Below are 15453 nucleotides of genomic sequence, written 5' to 3'. Positions count from 1 at the left end.
CTTGGGGGCGGGGCCAGAAAAAAACGGGCGTGGTCAAGAAAGGCGGTGGAGCCACAAAGGGGCGGGGCGGGATAAAAGGGGCGGGGCGCGGCCGCGTAACGGTCGTTGCTCCGGGTGCTCTCAGGTGGGGAGTTTCTGTGGGGCTGTGCAGAAACGCGGCCAGCAGGATGGAGCCAGCAGGTAGAAAGCACGGGGTGGTGAGGTGATGGGTCTGTTTTTGTTTGCACCCAGGGTTGAGTGTCGTGCTGTGGAGGTGAGGGAACCACGCTTTCTGTAATACTTAAACACTTTCTTCAGTGAGTAAGGATTTTTCCTTGAATGCGGCCCTTGAGCAATGCTGACTGATCCCTTCAGTAAGATTTGTAGTGTTACAATTGTCTTTGCTTCTTATGTGTGCAAGTGGAGTAGATTCCTCACACCAAAAAGGATGGCCAAGTCTTAGCAGGAATTACTGCACAGCCCCTGAGCAAATGCCTTTTATCCAAAGAGATTATACCTGCTGTGTCCATTCATCAGCCCTGCCTTCCCCTTGCTCCTCTCCTGGCACAGGCCCAGAAGTGGGTCACATAGGCCTGTATGTTGGGATGACAGGCATGTTACCAGTAGCAGTGCTGGGAAAGCATAGTGCAAAGCTTTTAAATGCTTCTGTAGGAGCTGCTTTGCTTTCCCTGGCTGATGTTTAAGCATGGCTCTCCATAGAAGTAGGGATTTTAGTTTTGAACTTCATCAGTGGTTGATGGTTAGCAATGTGTGGTGCTTTCTGTGCTCCAGCTTTTCCCTCTGTCAGAAATAAGTGCTAATAAGCCTGATCTGCAGCCAGAGATTTTTTTTTTAAATAATCAGTTAGTATCTGTGACACTTCAAGAATTGTTTTCTCCTGTGTGGCCATAGAAGTGCAACACAATTCTTGTGTCCTTAATGGCTTGAAATGTATCTTTAATTGGAGAATAGTAGCAGATAATTCTCAGCAGGCTTTAAAATAAGTTTTGTTGGAGGATTGTTTGCTGTTCTGTGGTAGTTAATAAACAGTGTTTGTCTCCTCTGGTTGTCTGGTAAATAATGTTGCAGCAACAGGTCAGTATTTTAAAGGTAGTATCAGTGCTACACTTTGTTTAGTTGGGAAAATCAGAGCACAGCTGTGCTGAATGAACTGATCTGTGCCAGGTGGATATGAGTGAGGTGATACAAAGGGCAGAGAAATGGCTGCCATGTCTCCACAGCTGGTGTTTTCTTGTCTATAGATACTGTTACTTGTGATACGGGCTGTGTAATGGGTGTTTCCCATTTCTGGGAGCAGATTACTATAGCTATGTCAATGTGGGACCAGAAGAACACTCAATTTTTTTTTTTAATAATGGTAATAGAAAGCTTTGTTTCTCTTGTCACTGTAGAGAAGAGTGCAGGTGCTTCCTGTGAATCACACTTGAGAACAGTTTAGAAGGGTCAAGCCTAGTTACAACAGGGAGCTTAACACTTGTTCATAGTGAAGGGACAAATAGCACTGATAGAGAAAGGACTAAAGTCAAGCCAGAACTTCTCTGAATATGTTTACTCAGAATATACAAAATATTTGATGAAAGTAGTGTAGAGAGCAGTTTAAAGAAATTCTTGCCTCCCTCTTGATGAAGTGGGAGTTCCACCTGTTGCAGGGGATCCAAGATTTGTTTCTGAAAATGGTAGTAAGGCCATCCAGAGACCATGAACAGGGTTGAGCTGTGGGACCAGGTGAACATTATGAGGATCAATAAATCTAAGTGCAAAGTCTTGCACCTGTGTTGTGGCAACTCCCACTATCAGTACAAGCTGGGGGATGTAAGAATGGAGCACAGCCCTGCTGAGGACTTGGGACTACTGGTGGATGGGAACCTGGGCATGAGCCAGCAGTGTGCCCTTGCAGCCCAGAAGGCCAACTGTATCCTGGGGTGCATCAAAAGAAGTGCAGGATGAGGGAGGTGATCCTGCCCCTCTACTCTGTCACTGAGACCTCATCTGAGTAACATGTCCACATGTGAAGTCCTCAGTACAGGAGAAACATGGACCTGTTGGAGTGTGTCCAGAAGAGGGCTACAAAAATGATCCAAAGGATGGAATGTCTCCCCTATGAGGACAGGCTGACAGAGCTGGGGCTGTTCAACTTGGGGAAGAGAAGGATCTGGTGAGGCCTGGGAGTGGCCCGTCAGTATCTAAAGGTGTGCTATAAGGAGTAAGGGGGCAAACTTTTGAGCAGGGTCTGTTTGAAAGAAGGGGAAATGGTTTCAGATTAGATCAGGAGATTTATATTTGATATAAAGAAGAAAGTTTTTACAGTAAGAGTAGTGAAGTTGCAGACCAGGTTGCCCAGAGATGTGGTGGATGCCTCATCCCAGGGCTGTCAGGCTGGACCAGGCTCTGAGCAACCTGACTGAGCTGTAGGTGTTCCTGTTCGTTGCAGGGCTAGAAGGTCTTTAAGGGTCCGTTCCATCTTAAACAATTCTATGGTATAACACTGTATTGCTCAGAGCATGGACTCTGTGCTGCTTGGTTCCTTTTTTGTATCTGTTTTGTTCCCTTTTCTGTATGTCTGAAAGACTCCAGAGACAGTGACTTCAGACTCTTGTGACAAACCAGCATCTTTCTTAATTTATTTCCTCAGGCTGATTTAGCTCCAAAGCTATTACCAATAAGCATTCAATTTCCATTTTCACATATTTATTCAGTATGCGTTAGGATTGCTTATTTCAAAGGCACCTATATGTTGTCTGAATTAATTTTCAGAACTTGGCCATTGCTTTCCACTTCCTGGAGTCACTTCAGGCTCCCAGATGGCACCTGAAAGCCTGCAGTGTACTTGATGAGAGCTTTTATCCTGTGATGTGTGCTCCTATAACCACAGGTTTCCTTGCACCTGTAGGCTGCTCCTGCAGATCCACGTTTTCTTCCAGGCTTTACTCTCCTGGTGGCAGCTGTGAGAGGAAGTGAGGAGTGGGGGACTGGATGTGAGCTTTGCTGATGGCCTTGGCCCAGTGGTGTCTGGGTTTGTCTGCAGAGTGAGGTGGGCAGGATGTCACATGGAGTCTGGGGTGGCCTCAACCTGCTGGGTTAGTAGAGCACTGTGCTCAGAAGAGGGATGGGGAGGAAACCCGCTTTTCTTTTTAGCTGCAGGCTTTCTATGTGGAACAATATGTATGGTATTAAGTTGGATTCATTGTACTTATGTTGTATGAATGTATTTCCCATAATATCAGTGAAAGACTGGAGGAAAAAATAGCCTCAGCAAAATGGCATCTGTGTCGTTGCAAGGTTTCAAGCATTGTTTGTTGGCTTTCAGTCAGAAGTAATATAGTTAGAGCTGATCTTGCGCTGGGGGGAAGGAGAAGGACTCATATAGCCTGTTAAAATCCCTTTGTGACTCTTTCTTCAGTGACTGAAAATCAGTGGTCTAATGTATTCTCTGCTGAAGGTGGGAACAGGTTTTGCTGATTTGAAGGGCTCTCTTGATGGAATAGTAAACTAAACTCTCTTCTATGAACGGGCCTTGCTTGTACAAATAGCCTCTTAGGTTCCATCTATGGCACTTACATGAGAGAAATGGCAATGGGACATCAGAATAGAGTGACTTAATTGAAGGTGTTGAGTTTTATTTGTAATATATTTTTTCTGCGTTATGTGAACCAGCTTTTTAAAGCATTTGTTTTTTTAGCTACTTTCAGAAAAAGGTGGAGACTTGAAAAATCACATTTTAAGCTGTGTTTTTTGTTTTATGATGTCTTCTTTCTCTGCTCACAACTGTACTGTTTTTTAGCATGATCATACGAATGTCTTTGTCTATTGCAATCAACTTGTCTGCTGTACAGTAAACCCTTAGAAGCATACTGCCAAGCAGTATGACAGTGATGCAGTAGATCTTTGCCCAGAGCAGAAATTCCACCTTTGCCCTTAATTCTGCTCTTTCCAAAGGTCTAATCAGGAGTATCTCTAAAGATAACAGCAAAGCTGCTACTATTTGCCTGTGAAGTTGAAGTAACGTTTAGTTAGTCTGGGCAATTGTTGTAACAGAGCCATGACAGACCTACTTTGTGGCAGTTAAGAATGACTTAATCAGTGGCTGACCCAGTGACTCCACATACTGTCCTGTTCACGTGAAGTCATACTGCTGCTTTCCCTGTGTAGATCAGATCTAAGAGAAGGGAGACTTGGACCCAATCAACTATTCAAATGTCTGCAAATATTTGTGAAACTTGTGCATTAATGTTCCTTTATCATTGGCCTGTGAAGTTATCTCACAACTGACTGACTTTGCTGTGTCACATAACCAGCACGTTGTCATGTGGCAGTTCCCATCCCATCTGTCACACTGTGAATACATCAGCCATGTATGGTTCTGCTCTGGGACTCAAGAAGGCAGGAAGGTTAGAACTCACTGGAATGAGGCAAGGATTGTACATGATAATGATAACTTTACAACTTGTTTCATTTGGAGTTTCTCTTTTGTTCTTAATAATAACCTTGCTTGATGAGAAGGACTTAGGGCTTAGCTATGGCATTTCAGGGCTGGAACACAGAAGCAAACAGGCTATCATCTAGTTTGCTTTGTGCCACCCCAGCTTAGAGGCAGGGCGTGAGACCAGAAGCTAGAGTTTTGAGTCGTGTGCAGGACTGACATCTGAAGGTTAATTCATCCAGATGGGAAACAGAAAAAGCACCACAATACTTGGGTGCCTAGTGAAAGAATGTTAAGAGTTAAGTTCATCTATTTCCATCAGAGAAAGACCATGGATTGAAATGGTTTGGCATCAAATTTCAGTGAAAGGAATTTGAATTGAAATTGAAAGGAAAACTAACAGGTTTAAAGTATTTTGTTTAGCAGTGAAGGGAAAGAGTTTTGTTCTCTGAATCATAGCAGAGTCCTAGAATGGCTTGGGTTAGAAGAGAGCCCAAGGATCATTGAGTTCTGACCCCCTGCCACAGATAGGGCCACCAACCTCCAGATCTGGTACTAGACTAGGCTGCCTGGGGCCCCATCCAACCCGGTCTTGAATACCTCCAGGGACAGAGCATCCACAGCCTCTCTGGGCAGCCTGTGTCAGCACCTCACCACTCTCTCTGTAAAGAACTTCCCCCTGACATCCAACCTAAATCTTCCCTCTTTGAGCTTAAAGCCATTTCCCTTTGTCCTATCACTGTCTACACTTGTAAAAAGTTGACTCCCTTGTTTATAATCTTCTTTTAAATTCTGGAAGGCTGCAGTGAGGTCTCCTTGCAGCCTTCTCGTCTTCAGGCTGAGAGAGGCAAACTCCAGTTTTAGGAGTCACGAGAGAGTTGATAGAGCTTTCTTCTATATAAGTGCTCAGTTAGAGCCTGAAGTTAAATGAGTTACCTGCTATTAAAGTTGATTATCTTTTTTAATTCAACTTTTGTAAACAGCTAGAAGGCTCTTTTGATAAAATTCTTAATTTCCTTTCTATCTGATATTTTCTCTAGAGGTGGAGAGGAAACTGGCTACTCCCGTAAAACCCCTTTTCCTGTTCTGCACTGGTATAAAGCAGACACCTCTGAAAGATTTAATGAACCAAAACAACATGTGCTCTGATACCCAGGGTATTTCTTTTGCTTGTTTGGGGAACAGCATTCAAATCTCAGCAGTGTTTCACATGAAATAGAACCGAGTATACATTTCTCAATTTGAAATAGTTATGGTGACCTTGGACTGCAATGCGACTCTTTCTTATATGGGTCAGAGTGAGCACTCACTTATATGCACAGAAGACACTTCTTCCAAACTAGCCAGCAGTGCTGGGAGCTCAGGAGCTTACTTGGAGCTTTAGGGCTCAATATTTCTGAGCCGAGTCTCATTATATAGGCAGTTTGAATTTGTCTGTCTTACCTTTGTCTCTGCAGATTGCCAAGGCATTCTAGAATTTGTGCTTTCCCTTTTGATTTGATCAGAAAATCTTCCCTGAACTACAGTAACCTTCCTAACAGAAATTTGGTTTTCTTCAGCAGATTTTCAATTAACTTCCATTTCCCGAGTACAAAAATGTTTCCTCAGTATTTTTTAAATTAATTCTAATTACTTAGTCAAATTGATCCTCAGCAACTTTCTGTTTCCATCTTGATCCTTAGTGTTTTCAATTTTAACTGTGTGATTCAGTGGCAATAGGTAACTTCTTTTCTTGAAGCCAGGGATGGAGTTAATGCAGCAAAGAAGCTTTCAAGTGCTCCAGGGGCTTCAGAGATCTGTGCTGTTCCTGCTCTGTTACTGTGCTGTCTCCATGTTTCTCCTGTTTTCTTGCATCCTTTCAAAATGGAAAAATGCTATTCTTCCAATTCTGCTATTGGAAAAATGAAATAGAGAAGCTAAGCATGTGACTTTCACGCTAGGTGAAAAGACACCTGCGCTGGTTTATCACTGACCTCAAACAATTCATGCAGTGCAGTGAGCCATCTAGTTCAAAACCACCTCCCTGCAATGGTGTCTGAACTTACTGGTGCTGCCTCTGGCCCGTGCTGGTACAGCAGTGCCATGCCATCTGCATTCCCTGCTTGGGAATGAGTTCTGCGTTGTTTCCTGCTGTGAGGTGTAGACCTGTCCTGAGTGACTTGTTCAAGATCATGTGGGAAGACTCTGCCAGAGCAGAGGCTTAATCTGAGTTTTCTCCTAAGCTACAAGACAGCTTTCTCTTGTTTCTAGGCTGCGTAATTTGTAAGTGAATGAAAATTGTGTGCATCTGGAAAGACATCTTTGTGATGTGTTTTGGAAAATGCGTTAATGCCTATAAACAAGATGAATCTTGAGGACTGGAAAGAATTACTTGGAATGGGACTACTTTTGCCAAGGACATGCTTAGATTGTTTTTTACTGTTGGAAGTCTTGCCAGCTCAGACTTCCATCTTGCTTTTACTGAACTTTCAACAGGGATGCGTTGATTGGCTCTGCTATGTCATAAGCCAAAATTAATTGTTATACAGTTGTGGAGTTTATTAAAGCCACACTAGTAATATATTTCTTCTGAAAACTGAGGTGGTTCAGAAATTGTGCAATCTTGTTAGTGTTAATCTCCTGGCTATTGATGTGTTTTTTTCCCATAGATACTAATTTATTCATAGTCCTATTATACCAAACTTATAAACTGACAGGAATGTGAAGATGGCATTACTCCTTGGTGCTTTCTGCAGTGTGGAAGCACTTGCACAATGTGTTTGACATTCACTGCAATGTTCTCTCCCATCTTGACAGGCATGGGGAAATGTGAGGAAATAGGAATGTGAGTGGATGCAGCTACAGCGTGTTCCTGATCATCTGATTCAAAGTGTTCAAAACTCTTCGAAAAGTGTTGTAGGAGTCAGAGCATTTATTTTCAAACTGAACTTCTGCAAACTCTTCAGGCATGGCATAAGAAAAGATCCAAAGGAGTTGCACTGGTGATTTGATTTGTACTTACTTGAGCTTAGAGTGTGTGTACTTCCTGCTTGTTTAAAAAAAAATAAGTTTTGAAAACCTAAAATTAACCAGATTCATGAAGAACAGCAGAATTAAGAAGTGGTCATTTGTAAGTGGAACTTGGCTTCTTTCACCAGTTTACTTCCCAGAAACACATATGCACTTTCTAATATGAAAGCTGCCTAGAATACAGCTCTACTTTTATTTTACAAATGCCTTGGTTTTTCTTCTTTCTATTGTAGGTCTCCTTGCTTAGAGGAGAAAGCTGGAACATTAGGACATCAAGGTAGGATCAGAAAGCAACCATACACAAAGTCTCTTGAAGACAATTCCAACCAAAATATGAGAAGTCCAGCTCTATCCTTAAATAATTGAAATGCAGTTCTTCATTATTACCCTGATTTATGAGAACTGCTGCCTTCCTCGTGATGATACTTAGACATTTACTAATGCACTGTGTCTTCTGTAGTTATTGTGTTGAATGCAGCTGATGCTACATCGTGAGTGTCCATAATTTTGTCTTGTTTGGGCTATGCTGAGTGAAGAGGAATTGTCTTGGTCCACATATATTTAGATTGCTCCGAAAGTAATGCTTCCTCTTTGCTTCCATGGAAACTGCAACAGATACAAAGAGTAACACAGTAACATTACTTGATGGAGCACAATTGAGCAAATTCTCAGCTACAAAAAAACCGTTTTTCAACAGAGCCACCACCTTTAGTTATAGTTTTTCACCAGCCATAAACAAGAGCCTGCATGCCATGCTCATCTATATCTGCACCAGCAGGGCTGATCTGCTGTTGTTACTTCTGAAACACATCATCTGGTGCCTCACTGTGTTCACATCCACTGTTTGGTCTTCATAAATGTTCAATGAGTGGCACATAGGCTGGATGTGCCTGGGCTACACAGTGCCATCTGTATTCATGCAGAGGAGAGAATTTGCTACCATAAGTCTTGGAGGTAGGATTGGGTTTACATGGGAACTGAGGTGTAGTGGGAAGAGCACTGGTTCCTCATTAATGTTGTCAGCTTGGGCTGTATCTTTCTAAAGATACTAAAACTAAAAAAAGACAAGTTTACCGAGCGAACAATTGTAGAGCCAATATATTGCAGGGCCTGATTGTCTATATGCTGAGGGTTTAATAGACCCTACAGATGCTCAAGGAGTGTTTTTTCCACCCAAATTGTTAATTTTGTAGAGTTGAAACTGGAAATTGAAGAGTTAATAAGATTGTACCTAGCAAGTGTTTGAACACTAAATGTTTTCCTCATTTATAAAGAGGTGCATTTGGGTAGGCTTTGTCATATTTGATCATTTGTTCTCCAGTAACAAGCTGAATGTTCATGTGGACCAGGATTTGGAAAAGATCTGCTTCCTCTGCATCCATAAGTTTAGATCCATGTTGTTGGCTGCCCTTTGCTGGAGCTGTTGAGTGGGTGTTTGCTGTTGCCTGGGCCCTAGCCCTTGGTGTGGTTTCAATGGGTGAAGCATAAGCAGGAAGAGCAAGGTTAAAAATGAGAAGATGGGGCTGAATTTGGCCATCCCTTCTATCACTGTAATGCCACCTGCACAGATGCTGGAGGGAGAAATGGGCAGCCGTGTGGCTGCTTGCTTCTGTCATTTAGGGATGTGGGTTGGTGATATGGTGGTGATGGCTTGACAACTGGGGACCAGATGACTCTAGTGATCTTTTCCAACTTTAATGATTCTATTTGCCTACTTCTCTGTATGATTACTTAGCAGTTTTGGGGTAAAAACGTCATGTCGGAGGCATGGGGAAAAATGGAAAGAGTGACATCTAGTGGCTCCTAAGGAAATGTACACATCTTTTTCCTCTGTACAATGAAAACTAAAGCAATTCCTAGTAATCTGTGATTCACTTGAATCTTGTAATACTTCAAATTTAGACATCAGTTTGATGCCAACAATTGAGTTTGATGTCTAATGCCAAGGCTTGCTAGCTTAGTTATCTTGTCAAATAGACTCTGCCTAATGGTATGGAATGGATTATACCTATATAATGCCACGTGGAAGAAGAGGGTGTCTTTAGCAAGTTTTTCCTGTTAGTTTCCAAGGACTACCTTTCTAGGCTATTGAACCAGTGGAACTAATCCTGATACCACATTTATGGACAAATTCCAGTCATCCGGTTTCCACTGAAGCATGAGCTAGATAAAGCCTCTATTGCTCAGAGGCACTGCTTGGCTTCTTCTGGTGCATAACAATATAATTGCAAGTTATATTTGAGATGCCATGAAATGAGGTTGTGTATGAACAGAGATTTAGAAAAATATGTCACAAGGAGCGTTGTGTGTGCTCACTGGCTTGGCTTCCTTCAGGAAGAATGGAAACAGATGTTTCCTAAGACTTGAGAAAGGAATGAGTTTAGATGGAGTCACTCTCTCCTCTCTCTTCCCAGGGAGTCACAACCATGTTCTGAAGTCAACCTGTCCATCCATTACAGAATGGAGCTGTGTAAGTTTGATACAAATAGAAAACACTTCTTTTGTTTAGACCAGTTACCTTTGCAGTTGTTCCAGTAATTAAAGTAGTATAGTAAATCCTGTGCTCCAGAAGGTTTTGGGTATACATAGCGCATAAATTCACAAGCTGTGGAGAATTTTGGGAAGAGAGGTGGCATTTAATACATAGCAGCAGAAGTAACTGTGTCAACTCTGTCAGGTCTCGTGAGTCTTTGGTAGAGCCTTGAATGTATCCAGATGGCTGCTACCTACCTTTGTTTCCTTTCACTTCAGAGGTGAAGAAAATAAGAGAGGAGGATGAAATCCTGTGTGGCACATGTGCTGTGTGCTTTAGTAACATATCCATCACAGCTGTGGGGTCTGAAGGAGAAGGAAAGAAACAGGTGAAAGTCTGCTGTGCTCAGAGGAGGTCAGCATGTGTTTGAATGCCAGCAAACTTTTTGTATTAAAACTGTGTGCTCATATCACGAAGACAGGAACAGACTTGTCATTGGTAGGTCATTGCTGGAATACCTTCATTGTGATGCTATAAGGCGACCAAGGATACTTGGTTAGAAGTTTTGTGGAGAAGTCGCTATTACAACAGGGACTGTTTCTGTACAGCAGGGAGTAGTATGGATATGGACTGCACAGGGGGCAAGAGGAAAGGAGTTTTTTTCCAAAATAGAAACCATTCTGAATTTAGCTTCTGTGCTGTAGCAGGCAGCAGAACTTCAGAATTTGGGCCAATTCTTTTTAATTTCTACATGTGTTTTGAAGTATGACAGCAATTACAGGTAAAACTATGCCAGCTGCTTTTCCTATAAGGGAAGAGGGCCTTTCCTCAGCCATGTCTTGAAGCATAAAAGCATTATTAGTGCCTTACTGTTCCGGACATGCGGCCCATCTAGACTAGTGTATCTACCCTTGGTGGTAACAGCAAGCAGTACTGTATAAGGCTAGGACATGATCCTGACCATTTCCTGTTGTGCATTCCTCTCCCTCTTTCCCAGCATCTGTGGTCACTGGATTTAGGATCATAAGGAGGTACACATGTGCCTCCTTATATTATCATAACTGTTCTGGAGCAGTTGTCAATAAATTTTTATACAGCCTGCTCTTGTCTACCTGGTGGTATTATTGGTCTCCTCGATCTCATGATTGCAAATCCCAAAGATTCACTACTTGCTCTATTTGTAAAGGAAAGTTATTTCTTCTGTGTATTTTAAACCCTTTTTTTCCCCCCATACTCTGTATGAGTGCTCCTACTTTCAGTATTGCAATGTTTAATGAATAACAGTTCTGATCTTACTTTCTCCACCACTCTCGTGATTTTGTAATTGTTGTTTATATTCCCCTCTGCCTACATGCCTTTGAATTAAGGAGAAGAGTATCTCTTGTAATGCAGCTGCTGCATCTCCCAAATTCCTGTTGTGCTTTGTGCAAGCATATAAACTGAACAAGTACTTAAATGTGGATACAGATCAGACTCTCACTGTCTGAATGTCTCAGCTGTCTGTCACAACACACACAGTGAGCTGCCCAATTAAAACAGCCAGAGTGATCACAGTATGACTGTTTGTTGTATACCTTCTATTTGACGTTTTCTGAAGCTGTAGCAACCAGATTCTGAGAACATCTGTGGGTTGAACTGCAGTGGCTTTCTGTGTTTGTGGCTGGAAACCGGCCAATTTATGGCCATCCCTGTGGATATCTAACTTTTTCTTGAACTGAAACCAGCTGTTACAGAGGGCCTAGCCTCACTACTTGCATCCGAAGTTCCTGGTCATTTGGGTTATGATATTGTCCAATTCTACTTTGGTTTAGATGGGTGATTCTTGCCTGTCTCAGTGCTGAAGGCGCTGAGTCCTGTTTTACGTTTTGATAGTTGGTAACTTCATATGTGCTGAGATACCCACCAAGAGTATGTGGATAGCTGCAGGGCAGGTACAGGTAGCAGCTGCTCTTGGAGGCATTCTCATTCATTTTTGCCTAGGACATTGATGCCCTCTTGTAAAAATGGATCATTAGAAGAACTTGATGCTGCAGGCAGCATCTGTCAACTCCTTGGTCTCTAAAAAGAGTGGAGGGTTATCTTCAGGTGGTGTGATTATGATAAAACTTGTTCATAGATGTTGCTGTTCTTGACTTCTGGTGATTTATTATAGATGATGCAGTCTTGTTTATTGGGAATAATCCAGACATTGATTTTAATCATAGATTGAGGAGTTACTGCTTTTATAGATGACGGAGTAGCTCTTACTGAGACCATGCTGAGCAAGGATTCTGTGCTCAGTTAAGTACTATAACCAACCTGAATTTCAGAATAGTGGAAGGAAGGCTGAAATATTTGATTATATTGGCAAAAATTCAAGGGAGTAAAAGAGCACTTCACTTCATTATTTCCTACGTCTAACTGTGTGATCATATAGTCTGGTAAGCAGAGGACTGCAAATAGAACTTTTGCATGTATTTTTTCACTTGTAGGAAAGCCAAGATTTAAAAAAAAAAATGTAATGAGAGTAAGTGTAACTTTAAGATATTAATAAAAAAATTCTGAATGTGTCCACCTAATCTCATTGCAGATTTCTCCCTATTGCTGTGGGAATGTAATGAGCTACTGTTGCAGTTCATTGTAGTCATGCTAATTGTTAGGGCATGAGGTATATTTTTCTCTTGGAAGTTATGTGTATACAGTGCTATGAAACCTGCAACGCCTTTCTGGATATATTCACTAACAAAGTGTCTTCCTTTCAGTTAGATGGAATAATACTCTCCAAAGTAGGATATTCCATATCTCTTGCTGCTATATGTTCTCTGTGAAGAATGTGACCTTGTTCCTCCCTTGCACTGAGTGGCACCTTGTAAATTTCATAGATCAGTTAAGCAATGACTATGTACCAGAATAAACTCTCACAAAAAATCTTGATTGGGATGAAAAAGGGAACTTCCGTTGCTTTTGGCAGTTTTTCATATGCAGCAAATACACTGATACTTCAGCATCTTCCACACAGCTTAATGTCAGAGTTCCTCACTAGTAGCCATGTAGCATAGTGTGAATAATACTTTTTTTTTCTTTTTGTATTCTTTTTTTGTGGGGAAATCTTTATTCTTTTTTAAAGAGTAGCAAGTATGTCAGTATTGTTAACACAGGTCCTGTGGTAGACAAAGTGCTTCAAAGAGGGAAGTAGCGTTGCCTGGAAGGTCATACAGCAATTGCCCAATCCCTCAAAACTTATTTTCCAGATTCCCTAGGAGAACTCTGTTCCCATCTCACAAATTCTTGTGTTTGTGAACTGGATTGTTCTAGGGGAGTATAGTTTCAGAATGCTTCTGAGGTGGATATTTGATCTATAGTGTAGTTGAGACTTGGCCTGTGACCACTAAAGTAAAGATGGAACATTAGCTGCAACTGCTTTACAGCTCTGTTTCTTAGCAATTGTGTGCTTTTTCAAGCAGGTTGGGGTACCTTGCTTATTGCATGCTAATTCAACACTAATGATTCTGGTATCTATAAACCATGTGTGGAATCCTTTGGGGGAAAAAATGGAGCCAAAAGCCGTGGTTCCAGTCGTGCTTGAGATACAACCAACCCGCAAGGATCCACAGAAGTACAAAACAAAGATATTGTCTCTCTGCTGCAGAGCATTTCAGTGTGCATGTTCTGAGTGACCTTCAAGAGTGCAGTGAGTTCAGAAATTGCATGAGCTATGTTAGCTATCACCATTATTGGGTATTTCATGTCCTGCTAGCTAGGGAGTATGACATGGTTTCTCAGAAGGCTGAATCCAGAATACAGCTGGATACTTACATGCATATACAAATACACAGGGAGGCTTCAGCTAGAATACACAAATATCTGGAACAATACATCACTGCTGAGTAAAGCTATGATGAAACATTGTGTTCTAGGAAGTACATCATGTGTCTCTTCTAATGGAGATCACTACCTGCTAGAGGTAACACATCTTGAGCTAAAAGTACGAAGCTTAAAGCAGGCTCACAGCACCACGGAAATGTTGAGGTTGAAAGGAACCTTTGGAGGTCATCTAGTCCAAACTCCTTGTTCAAAACTGGAGCAGATTATTCTGTCATGCCCAGCCACATTTTCAACTATTCTCCAAGGATGGGGGCTCCTTAACTTCTCTGAGCAGTCTGTTTGAACATTTCCACATTTAAAAAGTTTCTTCTCGTATTTAGATATAATTTCCTGGGTTTCATACTCACTGTCTCTTTTTAAGTTGTTGGATAAAATGGAGAAGAACATGGCTCTGTCTTTACTTTCTCCTATCAATTATCTTTCTTCATTAAGAAGATCCCCCTGAAGTAACTTGATTTTCAGTTCATGGAGAAATCCATGTATCTTGCTTTGCTATTTCTGCAAAAATGGATGAGAGCAACATCAGTGTTGCTCCCTCATGACGAGAGATGCGAACAGTATTTACTTCATGAATTCAGTGCTGGTGCAATGAATGTGAAAGTTCTACTGTCATACATTATGTGATTGTACTTCATGTAGCAGTCCATCTCTAGAAAACTCTAAACAACAGAAATAAAAACTAAAGAGTTGGGGAAAAAAAAACTGCTTTTGAACAATTTAAGTCTTTTTGCTGCTTACATCATGAATGGGTTAACTCATAGCATCACCCTGAGGGTGGAGTTTTGCATGAGATCTCTGTGCAGAATAAAGATCCAAAAGTGCCATGTTCTGAACCTTTCTTGAAAGCTCTTGCTTAGAATTCTGATTTGCTCTCTGGGGGGTTTCACAGCTGTTTCTATGATCCATCTGATGGAGCAATAACTGGATCTCAAACAACTGTCTCCTAAAATTTTTGCAGACTATACGTTCTGATGCAAAGGAAATTTTTTGTTCCCTCTCCTGATCTACTTGATAGGATAGTGCAGGCCGACTTCTGAAGTGTATAACTGCTCTTTGTCAAAATATTCTTAGGGTTAAGTATGCTGACCTGGAGCTGTTCCTTGCTTTTCTTGGCCTGAGCATGTAAGTGTTTGGGCTTCAGGAATGAGCACCTCAGACCCACTAAATCCTTCTACATACTCAACAAGTATTTCCCTTTCTTTGATAATTGGTGCCTGAGAAAATAAGCGTCAGAACAGGGAAGAGCATCTTTCTTCTTGCTTTAATACACATTTGTGTGTGAGCCCTTCTGACTACTTTCTACATGCTGATACTATCTTGAGTCTGATGCATCTCCAAAAGCTCTTGAGATGCGAATCTCCTTTCAGCTCTAGAAAATGTCAGCACATTGACCTCTGTTTAAGTAACACTTACTCTTCTAAAGGATGTTCTCAAAAAGGCTGTCTGTCATTTATTTTTATTTTTGTTTATTTATAGCAGAGAGGCTCATCAAAAGAAAGTTATAACTCTTCTTATCCATCCAGAATTTGTTTTTGTTGGAATGTAAAATACTCAAGTGATGTTGTCCCAGCATCAAAACCAGGGGTAGAAATGTCATTTCTCAGAGGAAATCTCTTACATAATCTTCTGTTGCATTTGGGGTAGCAAGAAGTCAATTCTCTGCTTATTAGGGAGATGCTGAGGGGGG

General features: G+C 41.5%; 1 protein-coding gene across 12 annotated transcripts in view; it reads left to right on the top strand.

Annotated features, from left to right (window-relative positions):
* Nucleotides 1–44: 44 nt before the first annotated feature.
* LOC146544324 (uncharacterized) overlaps nucleotides 45–15453 on the top strand; it is a 175328-nt gene continuing 159919 nt past the window's right edge. For all 12 annotated transcript variants that reach the window (XM_085225366.1, XM_085225370.1, XM_085225367.1 and 9 more), the window contains exon 1: nucleotides 45–180. The gene's annotated coding sequence lies outside the window, so the exon portion shown is untranslated. The remainder of the gene's footprint in view (nucleotides 181–15453) is intronic.

Source organism: Meleagris gallopavo, chromosome 5 (genome assembly GCF_905368555.1).
Source record: "Meleagris gallopavo chromosome 5, MGAL_WU_HG_1.1, whole genome shotgun sequence".
In the NCBI taxonomy this organism is placed as follows: Eukaryota; Metazoa; Chordata; class Aves; order Galliformes; family Phasianidae; genus Meleagris; species Meleagris gallopavo.
This window is presented reverse-complemented; position numbering and strand designations above follow the sequence as displayed.